A 10,215-nucleotide genomic window follows, 5' to 3' on the forward strand; every position below is an offset into this window, starting at 1 on the left:
CACTTCATAAGAAAGGCTCCAAGATGGAAACAGCAAACTACAGACCGGTGAGTCTCACATCAATAGTGAGCAAACTAATGGAAACTCTAATCAAATGCCAATTGGATACGATCATGAACGAGGAGAATCTACGTGATCCCCGTCAACATGGATTTACTAAGGGGAGATCCTGCCAATCCAACCTGATCGGCTTCTTTGACTGGGTGACGAGAAAGCTGGATGTTGGGGAGTCCCTGGACATCGTATACCTGGACTTCAGCAAAGCATTCGATAGCGTACCACACCGCAGGTTGCTGAGCAAAATGAGTTCTATAGGATTGGGCGACACGCTGACGAAATGGATTGGGAACTGGCTTGAGGGTAGGCTTCAGAGGGTAATGGTGAATGGCACCCCCTCCGAAACGACGGAGGTGATCAGTGGAGTGCCACAGGGCTCCGTCCTGGGCCCGATCCTGTTCAACATCTACATAAGAGACTTGGCAGAAGGTCTCCGAGGTAAAATAACATTATTCGCTGATGACGCCAAACTAAGCAATGTAGTGGCCAAGAGTACAACAGACAAAAACTCAATGCCCGACAACATGATGCACGACCTACTACTACTGGAGCGCTGGTCTAGGTCCTGGCAACTCAGCTTCAATGCCAAAAAATGCAAAGTCATGCACCTGGGCAGCCATAATCCATGCAAGACTTACACCCTAAATGGCGAGATCCTAACAAGAACTAATGCAGAGCGTGACCTAGGGGTGATCGTCAGTGAGGACATGAAGGCTGCCAATCAAGTGGAGCAAGCTTCCTCCAAAGCAAGGCAAATCATAGGTTGCATACGCAGGAGTTTCGTCAGCCGTAAGCCTGAAGTCATTATGCCATTGTATAGATCCATGGTGAGACCACACCTGGAGTACTGTGTGCAATTTTGGAGGCCGCATTACCGAAAAGATGTGCTGAGACTAGAGTCGGTGCAGAGAATGGCAACCCGGATGATCGCTGGGCTCAAGGATCTCCCTTACGAGGAAAGGCTGGATAAGTTACAGCTCTACTCACTCGAGGAACGCAGAGAGAGGGGAGACATGATAGAGACGTTCAAGTATCTCACGGGTCGCATCGAAGTGGAAGAAGATATCTTCCTTCTCATGGGTCCCACGGCAACCAGGGGGCACCCGTGGAAAATCAGGGGAGGGAAACTGCACAGTGACACCAGGAAATTCTTTTTCACTGAGAGAGTGGTTGACCGCTGGAATAATCTTCCACTTCAGGTCACTGAGGCCAGCAGCGTGCCTGATTTTAAGGCCAAATGGGATAGATACGTGGGATCTATTCACTGAGTTAGGTGGGGAAGGGTCATTGCGGTGGGCAGACTGGATGGGCCGTGGCCCTTATCTGCCGTCTATTTCTATGTTTCTATGTTTCTATGTTACCGGAGGATGTGATAAGCAGGAGCACGCTACAGGGCTTCAAAGAAGGTTTGGCTAGGTATCTGGAGGACAAAGGGATTGAGGGGTACAAATAGGAGTAGAGGTAGGCTATAGGGATAGGATTAGATTAAGAGGCAGTTACATAATTAGTCAGGGACACTGTTCAGGCAATTAGGCCTGATGGGCCGCCTCTGGTCTGCCTCAGCGGAGGCAACTTCTTATGTTCTTATTGAAAAATGATAAATAATAAAAAAAAAAAAAAAATTGATTTGATCGCAATATCATAATCCAATGCGATTTGCAAATAGTAAGAAAATCAGGATAAGAAAAAAACAACAACAGTAAAAACAAAAACCACACAGTTGTTAAAACTATGACACCGCAGGACACAAGAGGAAGATAGGTTTAATTACAATTCATAATAGGCTGGGAAATAGTTATCCACTTAATTTTCATTTAGAGGATATTTGAGTTATATAGAATTCAAGCAGCTCAAGTGTCCTTAAAGAGCCAGCTTTTTAAGAGACCTTTGAACTTACTAAGTGATTTTCCTTCCCGAATATAAATTGGAAGCGAGTTCCAGATTTGAGCTGCCGTAACGGAGAAGATCGCGTCTCTTCTCGAGTAAATGAATCTTAGTGAAGGGACTGAGAGGAGAGATTTCTCTTCAGATCTTAAAGATCTTGTTGGAGCGTAAGGGATTAGAAGTCTTTCTAAAAATGCAGGGGCTTTATTTATTAACGTTTTGTCTGTAAGTAAAGCTATTTTGTACGTAATTCTATAGTTTACGGGTAACCAATGCGCTTCTTTTAATAGGGGAGTCACATGATCAAATTTTTTTTCTTTTGGTAATCATTTTTATTGCGGTATTTTGTAGGATTTTCAATCTACGTATTTCTTTAGAGTTATTCCCTTGTACAAGGCATTACAGTAGTCTATTTTTGATATGATTATCAAATTCAATCCCCTCTCCCTTTCCTCCATATACAGCTCTGCCAATGTGCCTCACTCCTGCCCTGCTGTTCCAGTGTTGAGACTCTCACACACAGGCAGCAGTGTAGCAAAGGTAGCATGTGACCAGGACAGTGGTGCCCCATCCCCGTTCTGCCTTCCATGCCAAACCCACCAACCGTTCCTTCTGTGACCCCCCACGCCACCCTCACGCCCTTCCTTCCCACTCCCCGGACCTCTTTAAATCTTCGCCGGCGCGAGCAGCTTCTCCAGCCTGCTGCTCATGCTGGCGTTGGCTTTCCCTCCGATGTCACTTCCTGGCCCTGCGGCCCGGAAGTGATTTCAGACGGAGCCAGGCTGGTGCAAGCAGCAGGCTAGAGTAGTTGCTTGCGCTGGTGATGATTTTGAAGAGGTAGGGGAGGGTGGGGAAGAGAGAGCGTGAGTGTGACATGGGGGGGGGGGACAGAGAGGTGCTAGTGCCCCCGCCAAGACTGCGCCCAGGGTGGTCCACCCCTGCCCTCCCTTTCTACACCACTGCACACAGGTTTGTCAATGTACCTCACTCTTACCCTGCAGCACTCCCCGGCTGTTCTTCACCCATAGCTTTTTCAATTTACCTCACTTCCGCACTGCAACACTCTCTGCTGTATTTACACACAGCTTTTTGAACATATCTTATTCCTTTTCTGCAACACCCCCGGCTATTCCAATACTGAGTCCCTCACACACAGTTCTACCAAGGCTTCTCAATCCTGCTGAGTCAGATTGTATTTATCAAATTCTTTCTTTTTTTAATTGCTTATAATATAAATCACAAGAATACAGAAGGGAAAAAAAAGAGAGTTTTAACAGAAATTAACACAATTAAACATCAGAAATGAACTTTTCTTCCTTAGACCACAAGAATGGGAGGAGGTTCCGAAAAAACGTACGCAGGGCTACTTCTGATACTGTATTGTAGTTCATTATAAATGAACTTTTATATTTCTCTCTCTCTACTTTGTAGTTCACTTTCTAAAGTTGAAAGGGGATAGATTCCGTACAAACGTAAGGAAGTTCTTCTTCACCCAGAGAGTGGTAGAAATCTGGAACGTTCTTCCGGAGGCTGTTATAGGGGGAAAACACCCTCCAGGGATTCAAGACATAGGGCTCCTTTTACTAAGGTGGGCTAGCGTTTTTAGCGCGCACTGCAGATTAGCACGCGCTGCCCCCCTGCGCTACTCGTAAAAACTAACGCCAGCTCAGTGGTGGCATTAGCGTCTAGCATGCATGGCAAAACACATCTTAGGAAAAGGAGCCCTAAGTTAGACAAGTTCCTGCTGAACCAGAACATACACAGATAAGGCTAGACTCAGGGCACTGGTCTTTGACCTAAGGGCTGCTGCGGGAGCAGACTGATGGGTACGATGGATCCAGCAGCAGCAATTCTTATGTTCTTAAAAGGGACGAGAACCTCTATTTACATGAAATATAAGTTAGGAATCAATACTGGCTTAAGGGTAGGTCCCGCCATCTCTATAGCTGATTGAAGCTAATTAATTCCAGTCACCAATTTCTTCACATCTAGAAAAACCCTTAATTGCTCTGGTGAAAAAATATATATATATATATATATACGTCACACCAAGGTTTTTAATTAGGCACTTACGTGGGTAAGCCTAAAGAAATGAAGCACCTAATGTCACCACTTCAGTCCTCATTGCTAGAAATAATTTCCTTCGTTCCTGCGTTTGTCGAGCGACATCAGGGAACATCCATAAGACCATAAGAATTTGCTGCTGCTGGGTCAGACCAGTGGTCCATCGTGCCCAGCATTCCGCTCACGCGGTGGCCCTCTGGTCAAAGACCAGCGCCCTAACTGAGACTAGCCTTACCTGCGTATGTTCTGGTCTAGCAAGAACTTGTCTAACTTTGTCTTGAATCCCTGGAGGGTGTTTTCCCCTAGGACAGACTCCGGAAGAGCGTTCCAGTTTTCGACCACTCTCTGGGTGAAGAAGAACTTCCTTACGTTCGTACGGAATCTATCCCCAAATCCTTTTTCCATAGACTGGATTGACGAAAATACATTCTAAATATGGCATTAACATCTTGTTCAAATACAAGTGACACCAGTAAAGTTGCTCTTTCCGTTGTTTCTGATAGACTGGTTTCAAGCAATTCTGAACAAAACCACTGTGGAGAAGGTGATGTTCAGGACACAGGCTTTATTGAGAGTACCGTCCAATAATCCACATGAAGAGATACCAAGTTATTGGGTCCTAGTTATCTCTTCATGTGGATTATTGGACTGTACTTTCAATAAAGCCGGTATCCTGAACATCACCTTCTCCACAGTGGTTTTGTTCTCGTCAGGCTTCTGCTTCTGTGGAGTACCAAGGATCAACCTTTTGCTTGCATTCAAGCAATTCAGAAACATTAAGATTTTCTCTTACATTTATATTGGTTAATTCCACCTCTGGGTTAACTCTTATTTCTTTCTTCATTGGCAAATAATAAATTTTGTTAACTGGAGGTAAATTATCTCAAGAAAGTTTCAAAACTTCAATTAAATAATTTTAAAAATAAATCCATAGGGTTAATAACCAGAGATTTAGGAAAATTCAATAAACACATATTCATTCTAGAATTATAACATTACATTACATTACATTAGTGATTTCTATTCCGCTTGTGCCTTGCGGTTCTAAGCGGATTACAAATTAGAAGACTGGTTGCAGTACATAGAATCAAGAATGTGTCAAGTTACAATTGTTGGTCTGGACATTTCCAGGAGAAATTGAAAGCAAATAGTAGATAGTGATAGGTTGTTTTGATGAATAGAAATAATATAGTCAGGATTCAGAAGTGTTGCTATGGTGGTGGTGGTCATGAGAGTATTTTCTAATACTATTGTGAGGTTATGATGATGGGAAGTGTTTTTTGAAGAGATGAGTTTTGATTTCTTTTCAAGTCTATTTTTCTAGTTAGCAAATTTTTCTCCTTTACAATACCAGTTGTCAGATTTTGAAGAGTTTCCACACTGTCCTTCACTTGTTTCAATTCAGTAGAAAATTCCTCTTTCGTGCCTTCTACCTTTTTACCCAAAGCATCTACTTTAGTCACAAGCTGGGAAACATTGAAGATTTGACGCCTGTGGTATTTAGCTTCTGGAGAGCCTCCCAAATACTCTTCAGAATCACCGCCGGAGGTTTCAACAACTGGGAAGTAGCTTCTGCAGCAGCTCCCAATACTCTCTACTCCTTCACACTTCCCGCGGCGTCTGCTCCTCGAATCGGGGTTTCTCCCGTGAGAATAACTCCGCTGGAGTCCCTTGGCTCAGCTGCATTACAAGCAGTTCACGGGGGCAGAACAGCAGAAGGAGGCAAAAGTGATGTATCAAAGTCCAATTCTTCGGCTTCTCTCCCAGCCGAAGAAACAGCAGACTGCACTCCGCTAACTCCGTGGGACCCAGGGGCAAAAGCAAATTCTCAAATGGAGCGTTGCATTGGGGGAAGAAGTCCTTGTCGCCGTGGGATCGGCTCGGACCCTTCCCTTAAGTTTTGAATGAGGCATATCAAAAAGGAAGGTAAAGGTTTGCAAATCTCTCTGTATTCGATCAGAGACGCTCTCACCCTAGTGCCGCCATCTTGGAACCTCCACAACAGTGGATATTTATCAAAATCTTGAAAACCAGGTACTAATGCTGCTGGCTTAGTCCCCTACCATGTCATCATTCTGTCCACATCTTTTCTCCCTTTAGAACTGCACCAGGAAGTTCATTGAACCTTTCTGTAATGGTTTCTATAAAAGTTCATTGAACCTTTCTGTAATGGTGTCTATAAAAAGAAAAAATTCCCAGCAGGAAAGCCAGAATTACAGCACATAACAAACATTTTTGGCATTCCAGCAGGCTCAGAGATACGATTCAGTCAGAGCATGTCAGGATGTCAGCAGACAGGTGAGGTGTTAGGAGTCAGGGGTTGCTTCAGGAGCCCAGCTCAGGCGCAGGTGCATTTAAAGAAGGAGGATTCCAAAGAGCAATTAACAAGTCGCAGCTAGTAAAGAGGAACTGCAGTCCCACATTCAGCATATCTGGTCTCGTATGAGGAAAGGCTACAGAGGTTGAGGTTCTTCAGCTTGGAAGAGAGGGCTGAGGGGGGATATGATTGTGAGATACAAAATCCTGAGTGGTGTAGAACAGGTGCAAGTGAATCAATATTTCACTTTCAAAAATTACAAAGATTTTTTCACTGAATAGTTAAGCTCTGGAACTTTTTTGCCAGAGGATACTGTAACGGCAGTTAGCATAGCAGGGTTTAAAAAAAAAAAAAAGGCTTAGCCACATTCCTGGAGGAAAAGTCCATAGTTTGTTTTTGAGACAGACATGGGGGAAGCCACTGCATACTCAGGGATTGGAAGCATGGAATGGGTGGTGATCTTGACTTTAGAGTTTAAGTATTACAATTTCGGGAGAAGGGGGATCTTGAGAGTTAACTGAAGGGGGAAGGAGTTAACTGAAGGGGGATCTTGAGAGTTAACTGAAGGGGGAAGGAGTTAACTGAAGGGGGGAACTTGAGAGTTAACTGAAAGGAGAAAGGCACAAGGCTGAATCTTTACCTAGAGCACCCTTGCACTGGCCCTTGCCAGAGACAAGAAAGCCATAGAGAAATGTAACCCTCGTTTCTTGTGGATTCAAACCAGAGAGAGAGCTTTTCCAGGAAAGGGGCTTGTTAAGGCATGCCTGGACTCTCATCACTAATAATAAAACCCTAAGCATGCATGCGTCCTACCTGCGTGATCCATGCTCTGTAGCTCTGTGGCTTCGCATGTGCAGTAGAAGGAGTCAGCGGTGGTTTCTTCTGCGCATGTGGAGGCAATTTAAGCAAGGACGCATGGTGGCAACTCCCCCCTCCCGCCCTCACTCTGTCAAACACAGGGCGGCCCGCGGTCTGGCTGACTCCCGTACAGTCCTTTGCCAAAGTTATTTTTAGTTCAAAGTCGCCGTTGCAGCTCCTCTCACGAGCCGCACCTGCGTCGGAAGCCTCTCTGACATCATGTCAGAGAGAAGGCTTCCAACGCAGGCGCAGATCGTGAGAGGAGCCGCCGTGGCAACTTTAAATCTAAACTTATAAACTTATACCATATAATCAACCTAAAAGAAAGCCTAAGCCCCAAACGTTCAAGACAAGGGCTTTTAGGCGAAGGAGGAGCCAGTCCTTCGCCTAAAAGCTGGATTCTATAACATAGAAGCATAGAGTATGACGGCAGAAAAGGGCCGGCGGCCCAACAAGTCTGCCCACTCAAGAACCCTCCCTCCCTTGAGAATCCATCTTTTAAGCATAACTCTATAGCAACCCCATCTGTTTGTCCCATCGTCTCTTGAAGTCGAGCACGCTACTGGCCTCGACCACCTGGCGTGGAAGATCATTCCATCGATCAATCACTCTTTCGGTGAAGAAGTATTTCCTGGTGTCACCATGAAATCTTACCCCCTTAAGTTTTAGCGGATGCCCTCTTGTCGCCGTGGGACCCTTAAGAAAAAAAGATTTCTTCCTCCACTTCAATGCGGCCCGTGATGCACTTGAATGTTTCTATCATGTCCCCCCTATCTCTGCGCTCTTCGAGAGAATATAAGCGCAGTCTGCTCAGACGTTCTTCATATGGGAGATCTTTAAGTCCTGAGACCATCCTAGTGGCCATTCTCTGGATCGACTCCATTCTCTTCACATCCTTTTGAATGTGGCCTCCAGAACTGGACACAGTACTCCAGGTGAGGTCTCACCATGGATCTGTATAACGGCAGTATGACTTCAGGCTTTCGGCTGTTAAAGCTCCTTCTGATGCAACCCAGCATTAGTCTAGCCTTTGCTGAAGCTTTCTCCACCTGATTGGCAGCTTTCATATCTTCCCGGATGATTACTCCCAAGTCCCTTTCTGCAACAGTTCTTGTTAAGTTTTCACCGTTCAAGGTGTATGTTCTGCATGGATTTCCGCTTCCAAGATGCATTACCTTACATTTTTTGGCATTAAAGTTTAGTTGCCAAGTACTGGACCATTGTTCCAGTAAAAGTAGGTCCTGTTCCATAGTGTTGGGCCTGGTTGCGCTGTCAGGTACTGTTGCCCTGCCCACAACGTTGCATAGTTCAGCGTCATCGGCAAATAATGTAATTTTGCCTCAAAGTCCCTGAGTCAGATCCCTTATAAAGATATTAAATAGCATCGGGCCCAAGACCGAGCCCTGTGGCACTCCACTGGTCACTTTCAACGTTTTTGAGGGAATACCGTTTACCATCACCCTTTGAAGTCTGCCGCCAAGCAAGTCTTCTACCCATGCTGTCAGTGTTTCTCCTAATCCTAACGTGTTCATCTTGTTCAATAACCTACGGTGTGGGACACTATCAAAAGCCTTACTGAAGTCCGAATACACGATGTCCAGGGACTCTCCCCCATCCAGTTTTTTTGTTACCCAGTCATAGAAACTTATCAGATTGGATTGACAAGACCTTCCTCTCGTAAAGCCATGCTGGTGGGGATCCCTTAATCTTTCGTCATCCAGAATTGTGTCCAACCTGTTTTTAATCAACGTTTCCATGAGTTTACTCACTATTGATGTGAGACTCACCGGTCTATAATTTTCGGCTTATGACCTGCATCCCTTTTTGTTGAGCGGGATAACGTTGGCAGTTTTCCAGTCCAAGGGAACTTTTCCCTTGTTTAGGGAAAGATTGAAGAGCTCGGCTAACGGTTCTGCCAGGACATCTCTCAATTCTCGAAGTACTCTAGGGTGTAGATTATTCAGGCCCATAGCTTTGTTTACTTTTCGTTTTGATAGCTCTTGGTAGACGTTGTTCGCGGTAAATTCCATATCCCAGAATGGATCCTCCGAGCTCCCCTTTGTCTTGAGCTGGGGTCCGGATCCTGGCGCTTCGCAGGTGAAGACTGAGCAGAAGTAGTTATTGAGTAGTTCTGCTTTGTCTGCGTCCGAGTCTGCAAAGTCAGGTTTCTTTAGGCACCCAATACCGCTTGTGTTCTTCTTCCTGTCGTTAATGTATTTTAAAAAAGGATTTCTCCCCATTCTTAACCTGCCTAGCTATATTTTCTTCCATCAGGAGTTTAGCCTCTCTGACTGTCGTTTTAACTTTTCTAGATTTCGCCAGATAGGTTTCTTTATCTTCCGGTCGTTGTGATTGTTTGTAGGTTACGAAAGCTTTTTTCTTTTGCTTTACTAGTTCTGAGATCTCTGCGGGGAACCGCTGTGGTCTATTTTTTCTGCGTGGTTTTTATGTATATGTTGGTGGCTTCTAGCAGGGTAGATTTCAGAGCCGACCCTAGTACATCTACACTGTCCGTCGTGCTTTGGTTTCGCAGCGTTTTGTGGACATAGTCCCCCATGCCCTGAAAGTTAGTCCCTTTAAAATTTAGGATCTTAGTCGATGTATTTGACCTAGTGTTTCCTTTCTTGAGGTGGAACCACACCATGTTGTGGTCACTGGAGGCCAAGGTTTCTCCCACTGATACAGCTATCAGTTGCAGACCCTGCAAGAGCCTTTCAGATGCTAGAATGTATGGGATGAAGTCTATCCCTCACTCCCAATCATGGCTGCCCCTAAAGTAGCAGAGATGAAGATTGAAAGAATTTCGTTAATGTACACCTTGAAAATACTGTAAGCATCCAGAGACATTTCTGCAGCCCCTTCATACAGATATCCAGGAAAACCTTTTTAGAGGACAGTGTGGGTGCCCGGATGGATTTCCAAAGCCCGGGCCTGCATCTGAAAGGCCTCCGAGCATGCACGGATGTGACGCGATGACATCACACATATGTGTGTGACATCATCATTTCGCATCTACACATGGTCGGAGGCCCTCC

The sequence above is a fragment of the Geotrypetes seraphini genome, chromosome 16, assembly GCF_902459505.1.
Source record: "Geotrypetes seraphini chromosome 16, aGeoSer1.1, whole genome shotgun sequence".
Classification (NCBI taxonomy): Eukaryota; Metazoa; Chordata; class Amphibia; order Gymnophiona; family Dermophiidae; genus Geotrypetes; species Geotrypetes seraphini.